This window comes from Leptinotarsa decemlineata, unplaced genomic scaffold (genome assembly GCF_025532065.1).
Source record: "Leptinotarsa decemlineata unplaced genomic scaffold, Ldec_3_MD MMD2_P_RNA_scaffold_11, whole genome shotgun sequence".
NCBI lineage: Eukaryota > Metazoa > Arthropoda > Insecta > Coleoptera > Chrysomelidae > Leptinotarsa > Leptinotarsa decemlineata.
Genome location: NW_027412525.1, coordinates 1753700 through 1774430, shown reverse-complemented (window position 1 = coordinate 1774430; position 20731 = coordinate 1753700). Strand labels below are relative to the sequence as shown.

Sequence of the window (20731 nt, the reverse complement as noted above, 5' to 3'; positions counted from 1 at the left end):
GAAATAATGAGACTAGTCCCCCTGCTAGGAGTATCGAACTGATCAGACAGAGGATCTGGTTGGATAACTGAAGTTACAGAAAATGCAACGGACAAAAATTGTTATCTGAAATGAAAAGACAATATTTTAGGAGGAATTAGTTTTTCGAACTGAAAATCTTTTTTTCAAAAAAAGCAATTCGTAGTAATTATATGAACACGGAAACCTTTTTTTTTAATTTTTGAACAATACTCGATTGTAAATTGATTTTTTCATTGATAGACAAGTAGTTATATGCTTTTGAATTATTAAAATGAAACACTAAAATTGGAGAATATGAACGAAGTAATCGTTTAAATTCTCCAATTGTGAAACTTGCACATTTTTCCTAAATTTAAATTTACTTTCTTTGTCAAGATTAACAATAAAGTGTATCAATTAAACAAGTATACATTGTACACATATTCTCAAATGGAAAATCAACTGAAAAGTTGTAAAATTTGAAATTTTAACATTCTCAATCTTTTCATTAATCGTTTTGCTTTTCTCATTATAGTGCAACCCCAAGTTGTTAGTACAATCAACTTGATTAAATCAGCGGAATGAAAATTCATATTTTCATAGAAGGAACTTAATTGACAACATAAAACTTTAATAAATACAGTTTTATCTCACAGAACAGACGCCTTCAGATTAGGAAACTGAATCGTTTTGTGTTTTCCTGCGGATACATTTCATCTTGGCCGCATACTCAAATTGATTATGAAAGGCGATGGATCAAAATTCAATTACAGTTTTCAAAACAAATAGTGAACAGTTTATTATAGAGTTAACACCATGGTGAATTTCACTTCAAATATCTCAATTGATACCCTTCACTACTAAAGGTTTGATTGAAACAAATATATTTCTTAGCGCAAAACCGCCAACATAAATTTCTTAGATTTCCATTTTGAAATCGGCATTTGGTCATTGGTCATGTAATTTTCAAGCTCCTACCCTTCATTCTTAGAGACCACTTTCCTACAACACTTGGAAATTTGCAAAGCCTTTTTGTGGTGACCTTATCAATATATTTTTTATAGTGAATACAGTAACAGGGTTGAGAGAAAACACTGTGAACTCTAAATCAAATTTGATGTTCCTATACAAAAATGGCGACGCAATGCCTGATATATGAAAAAAGCCTTGTAATAATCTTAAGCAATTTAATAATTGACCGTAAATGTAAAAGCAACTAATTCGACTGATGATCGACTGCGACAAGTTGTACTAGGCTAGTTCAACGGTAGAACAAAAGCGAAAATACCTTGGTATTCTTGGATTATTCTTTCCTTCAGTTGCTCTACTGAGTCAGGTTACGCCTTAAAAATAATATATCTTAAGTGGCCCCAAAGAAAGAAATAAAGAGGAGATAGGTCCGGGGATATAAGAGACCATTAAATAGGATATCTTTTTCCAATCCAATGATTAACATAATCATAATGTAACTACTATCTAACTGGAACTACATCATGTGGAAAATGTAATAAATAATTACATATCCCAATGTACCAGCCCAAACATTAACTTTTTCAGTAACGACAGTTCCGTTTATTTGCATGCCCATTTAAATGAAAAGTGCACTCGTCATCAAAGCAAATATTTTTGATGAGCCAAGGTTCTGCGATAATTCCAGCTGTCATAATTTCATAAAGTTCAATTCTTCTATCGGGGTCAGTTCGTGATAGATTTGCATTTTATATGGATGACATTTATGTGATTTGAGTACTCTCCTTACAGATTCGCAGGATTATCCGGTTGCTGTAGCTTTCTGACGAATCGATAAAGTATGATTCATTGCAAACTGTTCGAGTACTTCAATTTGTGTTGCTTCGTCCATTAATCTTGATTGATCCCAATTTTTATATGTGACAGTACCAGTTTCTTGAAATTTTGCTACTATTTAGTAAATTTCTCCCCGAGGCACACCGCTAATTTCTCCCCGGGTAACCTCTGGTTGAATACTTTAGTTATTCTTAACAGACACAGATCTTCTCTACCATAAATAAAAATCATTTCCACACGTTCAGCTGTGTTGTACACCATTGTTGAAGACAAAAATTAGGTTTCTCCTGTACAACATATCGAAATAAAAATCAAATGTATCAATAATGAGAGTACCGTTTCCAGTCTTGAAGTTAAAAAAAAGTGACACAGATATACCCCTTTTTTGTTACTTATCAACTGAATCAACTTTTTTTCAGGTTCAAATAACTAAGATTTAAGAGTCTCAATATTGATACTACGATTGCTTTTGGCGTGTCTTTACTCGCCTGAAGAATCTATTGCATAGCGAAACACGTGTTACTTTTCTGTAAAAATGTTTAGTGAAGATATCACAATCTTGGATACGATGGAGAAGTGGAAAGTCAAAACCTCTCCTGAAAATATATCACTTTCAATTAGGAATGATTGTATTTTAACATTGTAGTTCTATATAATCGGAAAGTTTATCCCAGCTACTGCAAGTGACTTTTCTAGTGATGATAAAAGTACAGCAAGAATAGTTCAATATAGAATGTTATAAGACTGATTGCCCACAGAGACCGAAATATAGAAAAACTATACCAGTTTTTATAATATCGCCAGTTTACCCATAAGGTATCTCTTGATACCTTTGGTACATGTCCAAACAAGGAGGAATAAATATTACTCTCATAACAGTGTAAATATAAAAAAAATCGGAATAAACTCGATTTGACATTCGATTGTGAAACGTATCATAATATTTAAGCCAGGTTTCAAGTTCAGTAAAGTTCAACTTGTACAACTGGGCCTTAATCTATTGTATTAGTTTAACCTTGAATATAAGTAACAAACGAGTTACTTATACTCAAGGTTAAAGTTGTTTCTACGATATTGATTTGAGATCTTCAATAACGCTTACTTGAATATTGGCATTCTTAATTTTGGTGAATACCTCTTTATGTATCCATTGAGTTTGTTTCATTCAGTATAAAAAAGCAATCAATCGAAATATCAAGAGGAGTAAACGTGGCCATTCAAATTTTCAAAGTAGATTATACCTCCCATTAAACGTAAAGGGGTGAAAGGCTGGGGAAAACCTCTGGTATGAACCATACAAATCATATCTGTTGAATAATTTGAAGCGAAAACGTGGTTTCAAGCTGTTTTGAAGTAAAATGTTATTGTCAGGTATTGTATAGCGAAACAAGTGTTACGGTTTTGTAAACTGTAACTTGAATAGGTTATGGATTTTCATCAAGTATCGGTCATTTCCATCACATATCTTAAGGTTTTATCACAAAAAATAATGTTGCTACTCTAGTCGTATTATGACAGATCTAATTATTCGTCGTTCGGCACAAATCACATAAAAACAGCGTGAACTGAAAATAATGGTTGCCGATTACAATGACAAACATTGAATGGGTGCAATTGAGTAACATTCCATTATAAATCCAATTAGAAAAAAGTTTTTTCTAGAAATCCACATCATTGTAGGATCGGAGTTTCCAGAATACTACTATAACTTTCAAAGCAGGAATTAACATCGAAAGTTCAACACAAAAGGTCAAAATTACTAACTCTTTGAGTGGAATTACCTCTGGCAACTCTGGAATGCTCGCTATAAAACGGGTAGGTAATTGTCCAAAATCTCGACCTAATCCCTTACGATCTCTTGTTGAGAACATAAAATACCCGATTACTCCTGAAACTAATTAATCTCAATCATTCTCTAAGCTGTAAAGTCTGAATTATACAAAACTTGAATTGTGATTGTAATTCATGAAAATCCTTTAATTCTTATGGACTCATGGACGGCATTTTTTAGCACTAATCTATTATTATACAAAGATATTGCTTGTAAAATTATATTGAAATTTTATTTTCAATAGAGCAAGAACAATTATCACATGTCAAAACGGTCAATATTATAGCCGCAGACTGGATAGACTATATAGATTAGGCCATAGAATAAGTGAGGGTGGGAGAAATTATTACTGTCAACTGGAAAATCTCGATTACAACTGAAAGATTTACTGAATTTCTGTTCAGTTTTTCCACTTCTATTATACAGTTCATTCATTCAAAACGAGCCACCCTGAATAACTTTTGGTACAATAATTTGCAGGAAAAATAAAAAACACGTCAACCATAGTATACAGGGGGACACCTTTTGACATATTCACATTTGATGTTACTTTCCCTATGGCATATCACCCTATTTCAACAAAGTATAAAACATATGGTCTGAAGCTTATGTTTCGGGAGCTGCAAATTATTTGAGTTGAAAACGAGCCACCCTGAATAACTTTTGAAACAATGATTTTCAGGAAAAATAAAACACCTAAACAATAGTCTACAGGAGGACACATTTTGACATATTCACATTCGCATTTCATTAGTTCGGACTTCCATTGTCTAATATTATATACATTGATTTGGAATTCCTGAAAGAATCTGTCAAAAAATTAAAAAGTTTAGCTGAAAAATAACAATTATATTAAGCAAAAAAAACTGAAATTACAATGAAATAAAATACAAGCAACAACCAAAAATAAAAAAATTGAAATATTAACACGAGATGAAAATTAAAAAATTTTAAAATTATTAACAAGAAATAAAAATTCAAAGATTCCAAACCAAGTTACTTCATCGTCATCGGGTGATATCAAAAAATGTATTTTTATGAAAAAAAGATAAAAGAATAAAAAAATTAGTATTTCGTAAAAAAGAAAATACTGTATATCATTTATACCCATTTATAATTCATTCCTAACAGCTTATAATTCTAATCCTTTGCATGATAAGATGAAAACAATGAAGAAATAATTATAGAAAAAAATATTAAAGATATAAAAATTATTTTGGTGTCCCCTTAAACCACATATTTTTCCTAACAAAATAGCCAACATATTCTTTTAACTCAACTGTTATTCGCATGAATCAAATTACGAATATTCATTCTATTTGAACCAAGCAAATAGTTTTTCACTTGGTCCTGAATAATTTTGGGCTATTGATGCCATATTTGATATCAGTTGCCAGGGTATTGAATAATCCCGCTGCAAGGTGAAAGTGGCATCTTTGTGCAAGGGTTCTTGTAGCCGGATTTGTTTCAAAATTTGTATCAGTTTTGTATCTGGTGGAATATCGGTGATCTACAAAGTGCATGTTTTTTTCTCTAAATTGTAATGACACAACATCTATGAAGTGAAGCTGCCTTATATCGAGGAGTAGTGCATCTTTGAGTAGTGCATATGAAGGGTAGGTTGAATTTTTTTGGTACATTATTTTTATAAACTTTTTTAGTAATTATTCCAATTTTTTCAGATGTGTTTTCGTAACTCCACCTCAACCAAGTATACCATACCTCAACATAAATTCTACAAGTGCACTGTGAATGATTTTCATATGTGGTAAATTAACAATTGTTTGAATATACTCAAATTTGAATAGTAGGCTTCTCAATGGCGGAGTTTCTGAAATATACAGTGGATGTCATATCAAGATATCAAAAAATGGTTCATTCGAAATAATAAGACAAGTTTATTATTTAAAAAAAATCATTCATTTTGTTAAAATTTCAATAAGTGGTTCCTATAGATGACAGCATGAATAATTCGAAATTAAATTCTGAATATTTTCAATTATCCTGCGACATATTCAATTTCCTACCACTAATGTTTAAAGATCAGATATCACAGTCGAAATTAATCCACAATTTCTTTCGAAATCTCATTCACCAAAATTTGATTAGAATCAATTTTCATTCAACGCACATATTTTTATATAAGTGATACACATATTTTAGGTCATTATCAAACACAGAAAACGAGCACTGAAGCGACTTTGAAGGATATGAAATAGAGATACAATTTACCCAAAAAATCCAATCACCTCACGAGCCTCTTTTATATTCCGAACGAATGCATTTAATGATGATTGTATTTTGGGTCAATCTTGTTTTCGTACGATTTTCCTATCATAAAAAAACGTTGAGAACACTTCAAAAGTAATTCAGCTCTTTATATGAATCGAGGAATGTTATCTAATTGATATGCGAACAAATGGAACGGTAAAATCGAGGTGATTCACTTTATTTTAACGTCGATTGAGAATTCAGCGTCTTTTCGACCCAAAATGGAAAAATGTTGAACCCATTATGGATTTATTGCAACAACATGTTCGATAAAGAGTGAATAGAATTCTAACCTACGACCTACTTAGAAAATGGCCACCAAGTAAATCTATCGATTTATACAATTGTTTACCTAAGGAAAAACACCTACATTATTAAGTGTATACGGGGAGACATCAAAGAATTTTGAAGATATTCGGAGCGGCTATTTCTGAAAAAAGTAGTAAAAGTGTTTGTACTTTTTTTAAATTATTCTTCTGTGCAATTATGGTATTCAATGCGTATTTTTCGGAAAGCTCATATATCTCTGGACCATCAACGTACCTGCGATGGTATATAAAACTGAAAAAAATTCTAGATGAATTAGTAATATAGTTTTCAGTTTCAAGATAATTTTACATATCGACAACCGTTTATATGTTCATTGTTCTGCCTATTTTTTCATGATAATTGTGTTATATTATTACAGTTACTCTCTATCCTACCTATTGAAAATTGCATTCTTAATTATTTCTTCATTGTATTTATTTATTGTCAATGTCTTTCTTGAACTTGAAACAAGTGGTCAATCACTTATCAAAATTACTTTATTCATATAATACTTTTCCTTAGTCTCATATAGTACTTTGTATTGCATTGTATTATTGTATTGTTGGAAACGATCGTTCGTGAATAAACTAAACTACTACTACATTTTCCTGAAATTAAGAAAGACCAGGTCTAACACCATCGCCTGACATTCCATTTCCACATTACAACCGGATGGGCGACACCAGCTTGCTAAGTTGAACCACAACTCTGGTTCTTGTCGGACCTTGTATCTGCCGCTCTCTGATTGGCGTTTCAACTGAGTAACTTGTCAAGCAATAATTTTTAGCGAAACTCGGTAAATCAGCAGCAGAGACCTATTCTTTCTTACACCAGTGTGTGGGGATGAATGTGTGTCACGTAAACGAGTTCCAAGTGGTATAAACGTTTCAAATGGCGAGGAGACATCGAAGATGATCGACGCCCAGAACATCCTTCAGAACGTTATGATGATTCAAGAACAGCCTGAGCGTTGATTGTATAGATAACAGAATCCAAGCTGGCAGATCATAGTCGAATAGAACTTGTAGTGCCAAACGTTTCTTTCGTTCGAAAGACGAAAAGTTTGGTAGGTATTACAAGTTCCATTCGACGCGTGGTTACATGTCCGGATTTTGTTCTTTCTAATCGCTATGATGATTTTTCTTTCGACATATATAAAATTATATATGTCCGTGTGATAGAACAAGAGTAGGGTGCTAATGCCGACTGAACGCCTCCCCCCACCCCTTTTAACCTTGAGACGTCACACGACCTTGAATGACGTCACCTAACCTTGAACGTCGTACACATAGTATGAGATTGAATGCGGTGTTTGACCTTGAGTGTGGGGTTTGACCTTGACGTTCGACACTTCGACTACCTTGAGCTTGCTCCATGGCATTGAATGTTGACCTTGAATGAAATCGTGACGTGTACAGAATATAACCTTGAACAGTGGGCGTTCGGCGTTGTCCACTCCCTTGTTGGTAATTCCTATATAAGTTCAGAATATCGTATGACGTCACCTAACCTTGAACGTCGTACACATAGTATGAGATTGAATGCGGTGTTTTACCTTGAGTGTGGGGTTTGACCTTGACGTTCGACACTTCGACTACCTTGAGCTTGCTCTGTGGCATTGCATGTTGACCTTGAATGAAATCGTGACGTGCACAGAATATAACCTTGAACAGTGGGGTTCGGCGTTGCCCCCTCCCTTGTTGGTAATTCCTATATAAGTTCAGAATATCATGCTTCCACATTCAGTTTAGACACTCTAAAATACCCAAATAGGTAAACAGAAGTACTTGTCGAATTCCAAAGTGAAGACAACGAGTATCAACCCATCCGAGAGGGCGTTTTCGTCAGTGAGGTGAATATATATTTTATTTTAATTAACCGTAATTTCACTATATTTATGAATATGGATAATTTGAAATTTGACATTGAAAAAATTAATTTTTCTATAATTCAACAAAGTGAAGCTTTAGAGCAGAAACCTATAAACGCTCTGGTTATTGATAAAGAATATAAAATTGAAAAAATGTCAATGTATTCCACTCGATATGGTAAATCAATTCAAGTAGTTTTATTGGATGAGGAAAGTGATACTCCTTTTAAAGCATGGCTTCCAAAACGTGTCACAGAGCAATTACCAGAAGACTTCATTCGTGAAGTGAATTCATCCAAAGCCAAATTCACACTTACTTATATGGGTCAAAGTTCGCAGGATTATCCTGGTGCTAAAACCCGATCATTGATGAAATTCAATGTTTTAGATTGAACATTTTGAAATTATGATTTTTTTTTGTAAATAGTGAAAATATGGTAGATTAATATAAAATATGTATCAACTTGGTCACTTCATAGACATAGTCAGATTTCAAGTGAGTATTTTTTTTTATATTATTTGCAAACTAATGAATGCCATTTATGAATTTCCAGAACTCACCATTCTATAAATATGTGGATGCAATATTCAGCCCAAGAGTGGCCGGAAGCAGTGGATTTGGATTCCGCCATAAGAAAAATGGCTTGGGAGATGGCTGATCTGAGTTTTGATGCTCTACATTCATCAAATTATGATTTGAGTGTATGTTACGATGCTGAAGAGGTGCGAAAACTTTTGGAGCTTAGTGAGAAGTATGAACTCGGTGTGGCATTGTGTCATAAATATTCATATGGGAGTAGAAATTTGGATGAGTTCTGTGAGTTAATGATTGAAGCAGACTTGAAACATTTTCTTCAAGACATATGCACCTACCTACCGCAAAATATCATAGAGAAATATCAATTGGAACCACAGAGTCCCAACCCGCAACTGGAAGAAGCGATAAATGATGGTGTTGTAAATATTTGAAATCTGTTGTATATGTTTGTGAATAAAATAATGTTTCAATCCATATTTGTTTGTATCTAATTGTTTGGTGAATAAAAGATATAACATAATTATTGAGTGTTTTATTATTCATCAATATCGAATATTTCATAGCATATTACATGTCAATCTTATTACAATCCAGTTTGAACAGAGCCATTAAGAGCATTATATGATAGAACAGCATCGTGGAGGATGAGTGCATATACTTTGGTGTTTGCTGGAAACTTCACCTTGCGTGTTTCGAATTCTATTTTGATGTCGACAGTGGATGACTTCATAGCTTCGGGTTGATGGGAGCAGTCGATAATGAATAGTGGGTTGTTGCGAAAGCTACCAATATCCATCATCGGTTCACTCATAGTTTTATAATAGTAGCTACGTTGGAAGTTTTCATATGCATAGTAAGCTGATGAGTCTAACTTCTTGTCGAAATCCAGATTCCAACGCTCATATGGGTATACTTCAGAGTTCAGAGATAGTCGAATATTATTAATATTCACATGTGTGAATTTCGTTACATCTTTTGACATATTTTCGGATTGGTCGGTGTTTTGAAAGCCGATGATGATATATCGTGGTCTTTCGAGGCTGCTGGTTGTCTTCACCGCCCATATATCCGAGGATGTATCACGAAGTGTGGGTAATTCATAAAGGTCCCACATACGATAAGCCACCTTCACTTTAGCATTATTACCATTTTTATTTATGCGATTCAATAGTTTCAGTTTCTGTCGATCTTCCGGCACAATGTGCCTGATTCTCCATTCTATTTTATTGATTTCCAAATCTGCATCGACTTCCCCAATGAATGAATTTTTGAATGAGCGAGCTATAATCAAAATGAGCTCCTGCTTCACATTCATTATCCCCTTATTGTAATCTTCAGCAAAACCCATGAGATACTTCAAGGGTAATTTACCACTAAATACATTGCTAACGGGATCGAATATATCTTGTTTATTCACATCGAGTCCCCATCCTATCGGTAGTAGCGAATTTGCATGCGTTTTTCCGAATGATATCATCGTTTTCATTGTGGTAGTTATGCCGGGTTTTCGAACAACAACCACTTGCTCACCACCCATTTCATAGCGAATTTCGTCGAAGAGAAAGGCGAGAGCATTATTGGATAGGTAGCACCGCTTTGTGGCATCAGATGGTGTGAACTTCCCCTCGATATAAATGTAACTATCTGCAATATCGAGTATGAGATCTTGATAATTGATTGGAATTCGTATTTCATCTGAATTTTTGTAATATGGTGAACCATACGGCTTATATGTATGCTCATGAAGGCTGATGAGGGAATGGTCGAACATGGGCTCCTCGAACACTTCCAATTTATCACTTGTGGTGATTGTCGCCATGTTATTACTATTTTTTATATCGCACCTTCAAGCCAATAGATTTGAGAAAGTTCAGGCTACTAGCACTTATTCTATATCTTGACCGTTTGGCAGATATACGTGGAATGAATCGACTGCTGGATTTTCGCTTCTTTAAATGCACATGATCATAGCCTCCACCAAATACATTATGCTGACTCAACTGCTGCCGCTGCGGCAATCGCTGACTATTGAAGCACAACCCCATTTTTAGAAACGATAATCGCAGAATTTATAGTTCCATCAATGAATATCACCTGCTCAGCGTTAGGAAGTAACAAATACTGAGTAACAATTTGATCAACTTCAGCTTTATATTGACTTTTTTCACAGATGATCATCGCTCACCATCGTTTTTGCTCGATCGTTTGAATGCTTATCGAGGGTTGTTTTTTCAAATCAGATTGCAGCGATTTGATATCCTTATCCATATGCTCATACTTTTTTACAAATTCTACTAATTTCAGTCCAAGCGTAATGAGATCTTCCCTCACTGATACGGAATATTTTTCTACTCCATCTAATTTCAAATTAATTTTGTCAATATCAGTATCTAATTCTCCTCTCATCTTTGAGATGTAAAAACCGACATATCCTCGATTAACACAATCCGTACTCTCTTCAGGCTCTGCTATATTTTTCAAACGTTTATTTTCCATATCAAAGTTTCCATCGGTTGTTAATTTGAAACCAACTCCAGGCTGCCCACGCAAAACAGTATTTGAAACTGCCTTACTTCTGCGACCAAACTTATCGATGCTTCCTTTACTCATTTTCTTTATGATACACTAATGACAGTCATCGATGTTCTGAATCAACGTATGAGGAACGATGATTGTTACTAATGACTGTTGTCGATGTTGTGAATAAATATATGAGAAATGATGATTATTATAGCTTTATCAATTCCAATTTGACTATTATTTTTTCACCATTGAAATTGATCAGATTACCATTATCATCCAATATGCGAAGAGTGATATTGTCGAGGTACTGACGACCACCAGGTCGGATTGGCATATAAATAATATTTTGTGGCTCCTTGGTGAGTTTGTAACCGGGCTCTACATCAATATCAAATTCAAAGATGCTATGGATTTCATCGCCATTCGAATATGCTCCAGCTGTGACATTACAATCCACACGAATAATCCTCACCTTATTGATATTCACGGGCAATGTTGATTCATGTATTTCACCACAATTGAAAACATTGTCATCGAACCCTAGAAGTTCAGCAATGCTGTTTTCATGTTTGAGATGAATGTAATATTTCGATCGCATTTCACATTTCAGAGTGTTGTTGTTTGCACGTAGGAGAAATACTTCGTCGATATTTTCTTCAATTCCATTTTCTAGTTGCACTTCTTTGGATTTCATGAATCTTTGAATCACCTTATTAATTTCATCAATTTCATATGCCCCAGGTGGAATTTTTATAATAGTGGGGGGTGAGATAATTGCCTTCGAATAGCCGATAACATTATTCTTAGCATCTACATTGAATATGGAATTGTAGGAGTAGAAACCATGTAATCCCAGACCATAATTACTATTGGTATCCAATTCGATGGGTGGGTAGAAGTTGGCACTCAACTCGCTAGAGAATCCCGACAATGAAAACGTGCGTGACATGACTGACGAATTTTCGATGATTCATGTCTTTTTATTGCTGACAGCAGAAATTGTGGACCAATCGTCGCTTTTTCGGTGGTCTATCCATATCATTATGTGTGACTACATTCACATCATTCACTTTACAATAACAACAAAAAATTTTTCTTGTAGGTGGACCATCATTCATATCGGAATTACTACTGCTACCGCTGGAATCATTGTAATGCTCTTGACAGTACTGATACTTCAAGACATCAATATCATTTTGTAGGTTTTGTGGTAACTTATCCCATACAGATGCAATTTCATGTGATGCACACCCAATCAACACCTCTTTCGGCATATCAGCGAGTTGTTCTTTACTCATTTTTTGTAAAGTGCGTACTCTGGAATATGCGATCAATGAATGACTCATCCTCTTGATACTCTCCCTATCCTGTACTGGTGTTAACTCCATGTCTTGTTCTGAAGAAACTTCAAACACAAATGGCCACACCATACTGTGTTGAATCGTTGTTCACGCTTATAGTTATATGTGATAGTATTGATAGGATTCGAACCCATATAAAAATAGTGAATCAGTTCTTTGGGAGGGGGTAAATCGCCAAAACTATCAAAATATTTTATCGAAGTTCCCCTTTTTCTATATGCTACCCAATGTGTCCCTTGACCATGTCGACTATCCAAATTTACTATGGCAGATTCATATCGGAGTGGTCCTGATTTTGGTAAATCGTCACGCATATATACCCCCCGAAAATATGGAATCGTCATTTTCTTAGCGTAATAGTTGAGGTCGATATTGGAGAGAGCTTTTTTAGGTAGCAAATTTATGAGTTTTTTGAATTTTGAGGTTTCAAATAGACTCCTAATCCTTTGCGGTAAGGCTTCAAGTAGATACCACTTCCTTGTTTACCTATAGCAATTGCCTCCATGTGTTTATTATGGCGATTTGTCTCACTCAACTGCTCCCTACTCGCTTTTGCTGCTTGAACTGCTTTCGTTATACCAGCAGTAGCACCGGCTAAACTACCTAGTGCTGATAAACCAGCAAAAATTGGAATGAGTGGTAGTATTCCACCAATTTTAGGAATCGGTATGATTCGCGGTGTGCGAATTTTCTTTTTCCCACCTGCAGCCCTCATATATTTGCGTGCTGCTTTGAGTGCAATTTCAGCTGCTCTTTTAGAATTTTTGACAACAAATTCACTCCCACCCGCTTTGTGTAGAACATCACGCACTTTCTGAACGATCCCAGAACCAAAAGCTATCACCTTAGAAGCTTTCAATATTTTTTTAACTTTTTTTTTCTTAATAGAACGCTTTTTCTTCGGAATGTGTGACTGCTTGGGAGATGAGTCACAACCCATACCAAATCGGCGTTTCCCTTTCATTATATTCATAACTAGCCAAGCAGCTCCTTTTTCTCCAATAGTAGCGTCTTTTGCTTTGACACGATTCCAAGCACTTTCTGCAAGCTCCTTATCCGCTATGTGTCTAGCTGCAAGATTATCAGGGTTCTGTGAATATGCAATATCGTGTTTTTTGCATGCAAAATCCAGCTGATTGACACCCGAATCACCTCTCAACAATCTTTTCTGCAATTTGGTGCCCGGACCGCAATACTGATAGCCAGGTAAGTGTAATTCAAATGGTAGATTATTGATGAGGGAATTGATCAATCCTCTACCAGTTTTATTTGAATGCAGTTCAGTAGATCTGCATCGACTCATAACCCCTATTTAAATAAAGGAATCGATGTGGAACCCTGCTTATATAGTCTCCAACTGTCATACAATGCGCATATTGAAGCAGAAGCAGCAATTTTCCATCGATAATTTCGATGAAAAAGTGGGTGGTGGATCGGGAAGCGGTGTCAAACAACGTCACGGATCTTTACTTCCACTTTCTATTCGCGGCCTGATTATTGGACCTTCTAACTGTGGCAAGACAAATGTTATGATTTCTTTGCTAACGCATCCTCTAGGATTACGATTCGCAAATGTTTATCTTTATTCAAAGTCTCTTTATCAACCTAAATACGAGTATTTACGTGAAGTATTATCTCCAATCGAAGGGTTGGGTTTTTACACTTTTGCCAATAATGCAGGTGAAATAGTAGAGCCTTCAGACGCCAAACCTGATTCGATATTCATTTTTGATGATGTTATGTGCGAGAAACAGGATGTTATACGATCATATTTCAGTATGGGTCGTCATAAAAATGTGGATTGTTTCTATTTAGCCCAAACATATTCAAGAGTTCCGAAACAATTGATACGAGATAATGCAAATTTTATCGTAATGTTCAAACAAGATGATATGAATCTCAATCATATTTTTTCCGACCATGTATCACCAGATGTAACATATAAGCAATTTCAAGATATGTGTGCGAGATGTTGGGAAGATAAATATGGATTTTTAGTAATTGATAAGGATCGAGAAGTGGTAAATGGACGTTATCGAAAAGGATTCGACGCTTTCATATATCCTTGACGTTCTTGAAGAATTGAATCACTTGAGTGCTAGATAGTGGAGATAACACTTCATTATACAAATTCTTGGAGTGAATTATGGAGGGAAAAAATGATGATGAAATATGTTTAAAAAGAAAGTTAATTGATGCAACGGATGCCGTTCGGAAGAAATTCAATTATATCAAAAGTAGTCGTCTAGGTGATCAATCAGCACTCGAGAGGATCTATGAGCCAATAATAACACCTTTGTAATATCTGCCAATACTGAAGGAGCATCTCAAATGAATCAAGTGATGCAGAAAACAAAGCCTGCTACACCATTAACAGCCAAAACTATAATTGAAAGTGAGTGGAAACCGAAATTTGAAGGGGCTTACTCGAAGGATCTTCAAACCTCTCAATTGACAACTTTAGATTCACAATCACCTAATGTATTCGATGATGGTGATGAAGTACAAAAGCATATAAAAAAGTTACTATCAGGAAATCCCTCTTACGATACAGTCTTTGGAGTACACATGAACACTGAAACGGGAAATTTACAAATGGGAGTAGCTGATGTGGAATTTATCGATGAGAAAATTGTGTTTATGAAAAATGGTAAAACTATTGGCTCTTATCAGGGCACTCCAAAACTATATAACTTGATATTCATGAAAGTACCATCGAGAAATATCCCCTCTTCCGATATGACCACATATGGTGATATACTCAAATTAACAAAGGCTGCATATAAATACAATGAGAGAAAACAAGGTCTTCTATCGAATAATTGGAAGAAATATAGAGAAATAATCCTACCATTATTATCCAATGGAAACCCTAGTAGAGAAGGTGCTGGCATGATCAAAATACCCACCCAGAAAAAATATATCAGAAATAAGCATACAGATTATGTTTATTGGAATGAACTCGAAGAATTGATTGATCGCCTTCGACTACTTTGGAGTTCACGACTGGCTGGACATACCGGACATGATAATGAAATATTAGCCATAATTGAGGAATTACGTGAAGAAGGATTAGTCTATTGACCGCAATATCATGAACATGATGTGTGAAACTGGCTCAGTCGATCACAAACGATCTAACTATGCATACCACAATTGATAAATTTGGTCGTAGAAGAGGTGGTGTTAGTAAACCAATAGTTGGAAGATCTGGTGTTGGATTCATTCTCACACCAAATGGTGATTATGATATTCAGAATAAGCGGTTTCAAAATGTTGGTGAACCTGTAGACAGTAAAGATTCTGTTACTAAAGGATATGTTGACGATCACATTAGAAAAGTCAATGAGACAACTCTGAAGTATTTCCAAGAATTCATTGCATCAACGCTACGTAACATCGGAAAACATATTGATTCAAAACATAATGAGGTGCAAATAATCATTGACAAAAATGCACTCATCACTTCTGCATTAGCTGATCAATTGAGTAATGTGGAAAAGCGAACTGACGTAATAGCTAAGTTGGTTGATACTTTTACTGAGCGAGTCATTGAAGTTTAATAGTCAATCGTTACACTTGCACCTGAACAGTAGAAAAGTGATTCCTCAATTTTATCATCTTGAAGAAGTCTTAGAGCAGTAATATGAGTAATGCAAAATGGCAGGTTGTGAAAGAAATACACAAGCCGGCGCGTCGAAATTTCCCCCGTCGGAAGACAATAATAAAGGGTTTTTCTGACTTGTGGCAGATGGATTTGATGGAAATGCAACCATATTCTAAAGAAAATGAGGGATGTAGGTACATCCTTATAGTTATCAACTGTTATTCAAAGTTTGTATGGTCAAGGCCGTTGAAGAATAAAACTGGTGATTCAGTTACTGCAGCTATGGCAAGCGTGTTGAAAGATGCTAAATATACTCCAAAAAATTTACAATCTGATCATGGTACTGAGTTCTATAATTCGAAATTCTCATCGTTAATGAAGAAACACAGCATCAATCATTACTCAACATTCAGCACAAAAAAAGCTGCAATTGCAGAACGAGTAATCAGAACATTGAAGAGTTGGCTTTATAAGGAGTTTTCACTTCAAGGTCATTACAAGTGGTTGAACATTCTTCCTAGAATTACTCGTCAGTATAACAACAAAGTTCATCGTACGATTGGTATGAAACCTGCAGATGTGAAACAGTCTACTAAATTGTCAATGTATGCCGAATCTAAGAGTCCACATGTGAAACGTAAAAAAAATACGTTTAAAATTGGGGATAGTGTTCGAATCAGCAAATATAAAAATGCATTCGATAAAGGTTATACAGCAAATTTTACAGCTGAAATATTCAAAGTTGTGAAAGTTAATAATACAGAACCTATAACTTATGCATTAGAAGATGTGAATGGGCAACCAATCAAAGGCTGTTTTTATGGGCTGGAGTTGAATAAAACGAAAGATCCCAATACGTATTTGGTGGAGCGAGTTTTGAAAAGAAAAGGACATCGCCTCTATGTAAAGTGGCTGGGGTTCTCTGAAGATCACAACTCATGGATCGATGAAAATTCTTTAGTGTAATGACATTATCATGATTGTACTCAATATTAGATAAAAAATAAAAAAATAGTGTATTAAAATTGTTTTATTTATTAAAAACTAAATAGAATAATAACCTTAGAAATGATGCAAGTAATATGTAAACTATTGGTTTTATTTTTCATAAATTCAACATATTGAAATCACTTCAAGATGTGTATGTTAGCATAAGATTTCCATGAATCCTCCGTCTCTCTATCCGCTCTTCATGGGTTAGACACCAGCACTCTCGAAAGTGGACATCTCTGTTGGGGTGAAATTGGCCGACATTCTCACACAATTGCCAATCATTTCTACAAGCACTGCATAAATTGTTCCAACAATCCACACTATATTCACCACATTGTAGACATCGCTGGACTAATGTATCGCAAGTCGCTACACAATTTATGCATATATTCCTTGAAATGCCCATATTATTACACATAATCTCTTTCGAACATTCTCTGCACTGCTGGCGGTAGTCACTTACTTCTAGAGTTGAACCATTTATCCTCTTCCGAAGTGGGTCTGGATTCCTTGCCACAACACATCTACGACACAGGCCGGTACATGGGTTGATATATGTTTCAGGCCAATACCCATGGCAGTTGTAACACACTATATGTTTGCCAATTTTGATTGGAAAGCCGCGTATTGTCGGTTTTGTATCCCACTCTTTAGGGAAAGACATATTCACTGATAGATGTACAAATATTCAATCGATGAATTTAACTACACTCTCACGCTCCCATGTTTCCCTCTTATAAACAGGTACCGTGAAGAGTGGGGTAGAGTGGAGGGAGCTACCACCACCACTGTCAAAAATCATATAAAAATCGGTGAGTGATTGTAAACTTCAGTCAGTATTCAAGTATCACCACAAGAATACATTAATATGTCTGCCCAGAGAGCTGCTGTGTTAGCATTATTATCTCAGAGAGATATTAATAACCATGAGCTGGTGGAAGAGTTTGAAGACGTTGGACAGATAGTGGGTGTTGACGAAGAAAATGATGGTGGAGATATGCAGTATGAGGTGAATGAGCAAGGTGCAGAAGGTGGCTTAAATATCGAAGACGATGAGGCAATTGAGCAAGGTGTTGGGGATTTAGACATTGATGATGATGAAGAAGGTCTTGTTGAAGAAGAAGATGAAGGTATCGCAACAGATTCGACTCACGAGACTGACGACAGCGGAGTAGTTATTGGCAATGTTGAGTGGTTGAATATCACTGAGACATTGGATGATCCGTTAGATTTGTATTGTGTAACGGATAGCCATGTCAGGATCAAAACGATTGACGGTGAAATAGAGAAGTTGTGTTGGTGTTGCTTCCGCTTTTATTCTGTGCGGAATAACAATGGAGGGTATTATGAGCACGTCGACATTCATTACACCGCCCGCTTCATGGAGATGGGGCAAACATGGTGTAAAGCATGTGATAGGCCTTTGACCAACTTTAGGAGAATAGCCGTCTGTATCATATGTAACAACACCCCACCTCTGGAGATGTAACCGTGGACCTTCGGGTCAACAAAAAAAACAGCCCTTTTCAGGGCTACATTATTTAAACAAAGAGTAGATATCTCATAATGAGATTGCAACAACACCCCATCTGCGGAGCAGTTACCGTGGACTTTCGGGTCAACAAAAATACAGCTCTTTTCAGAGCTACAAACAAAGTGTAGATATCTAATAATAAGATTGATCACTCAGTCAAAGAAATAGAATATTTTGAGTGTCACATAATCATACGAAGAGTAGTTTGTAATATATGGATATACCTCTAAAATGTACATCCATATACATATGAGGTATGCACAAATGTGTTATAGAATATGTAAGTTCTCTGAATATCTTATCTTTGTAAAATAAATCACATTGAAAAATGATTGTTTAAGCGTCCGAGTGGATTTGAATCTGTTTGATAACATACTAGCTCTCTCTTATCTGAACAATTGCAGAATTCATGTCAAGATTTGGAAATATAATTTTCATAAGACAATATTTCAAATTCGAGGGGTGTTTATTCAGAGTAGTCAATAAGAGTAATTGGTATTGTAATTCAGAATATTTATTTCAAAGGTGGAAAGGAGAGAGGGAGGTAGACACTGCCCCAACCACGCAGTATCTCGTGTACACCAACCAAACAAAATGTGTACTCCGAGGAAGGATAAAGGATGGGTGAAATAGGGAAAAAAATAGGGAAAAAAAAGGAAAGGATTACAAGTCGTCGTCGTCGTCGCTGTCATCGGGTCGGGGGAAGTACTGCCACATCACCGAACCCTCAGAAAACGCCATTTCCTCCGCAAATGCGTCGTCGTCCCAGAGATCGTCATCATCATCATCCGAGCTGCAAGAGTCTTCGGAGTGGTCTTCGGTACTGGTCACATGCAGTACCTGGACCGAAGATGTGGAAGGGTGATGAGGCGTGGTGGTTGAATCGGCCTCCATATCTGGATTCTCCATATCGGAATCCTCCAACTGAAGATCCGGGAGTGGCGCTGTAGGTTCTTCCGCCTGGGGTCCGGTCGTGGAATCGGCTTCCTGGTATGTTGACATGCTGACGATAGCTACTCAACTGAAGATTACATTGAGGAACTCCTACATTTATACTCTTGCACAGGAGGGGGTATAGTGGGAGGCGGAGTGGGGGGGAGGTGGGGGTCGCAAAAAACGCGCCCCGGATGCAAGTGGTGGATGTTGAGCGCCCCAGGCCGCGAAGCGGCCTGCTGAGCGATCGCTTCGCGATCGCCTATACAACCTTTCCCTTCGTTACTTATCCGAATATACATTGCTTGAAATTTCTTTATGATACGAATTTTTATCAACATTATTGAAATAATGTTCCAAAGATATTCAAAGATAATGATTAACTGTTTCCATTTTCTAATTAGTTCATTTTATAGCGAAACAACTAACGTTTCACCGCAAGGGTGTACCGATATAGCCCTATTTTTTTCACTACTACCAAATAGAGTGGTTAGGTTGAATGCTGCCCCATCCACGCAGCATTCCGTGTGCACCAACCAGGTACTATGTGCACTCCGAGGAAAACCTAACCTAACCTACCTGATCATCATCATCATCATCTATAATGATGATGTCAGGTTCGGGAGAATCAACCACCACGATGATATTTGGTGGAGCGATTTGATGATCTTCGAGCCACAGTTGATCCACAAGTTCTGGGCTGGCAAATTCATCATGTTCAAATTCATCTTCGTCTGAGGTTACATCTTGTTCTTCATTCAGCTCTATTGTTGTATCTGAATACCCATCGAATTCATCATCGGGAGATGTTGAATCAACTACAGCAACTTGAATGTCACCATAGGACCAATTCTCTGGTGGGGCAAAATGAGGTTCACTGGTGGAATCAGCTTCCCGAATAATTGGTGTTGCTTGATTCATGATGAACGAACAAGTTGAAGAATATTGAGAATACAATCTTATTTATATGATTTGAAGAAAGTGGGGTAGAGTAAGGGAGGGGGAATATGTGAAAAATAAAGACCCACTAGGTTATTTATTCAAGTATTGATGTGAGAATTGGGGAATAAATCCAATATAATATTCATTAGATTCATGATTTCATTTTTACACATTCACATAAATGAAATTTGTTTGAATAATGTTGAGAGAAGT

General features: G+C 35.9%; 1 protein-coding gene across 2 annotated transcripts in view; it reads right to left on the bottom strand.

The window, feature by feature from the left end:
• The window catches only part of sm (heterogeneous nuclear ribonucleoprotein L), a 532854-nt gene that overhangs the window by 222757 nt on the left and 289366 nt on the right, over positions 1 to 20731 (bottom strand). The window lies entirely within an intron of this gene.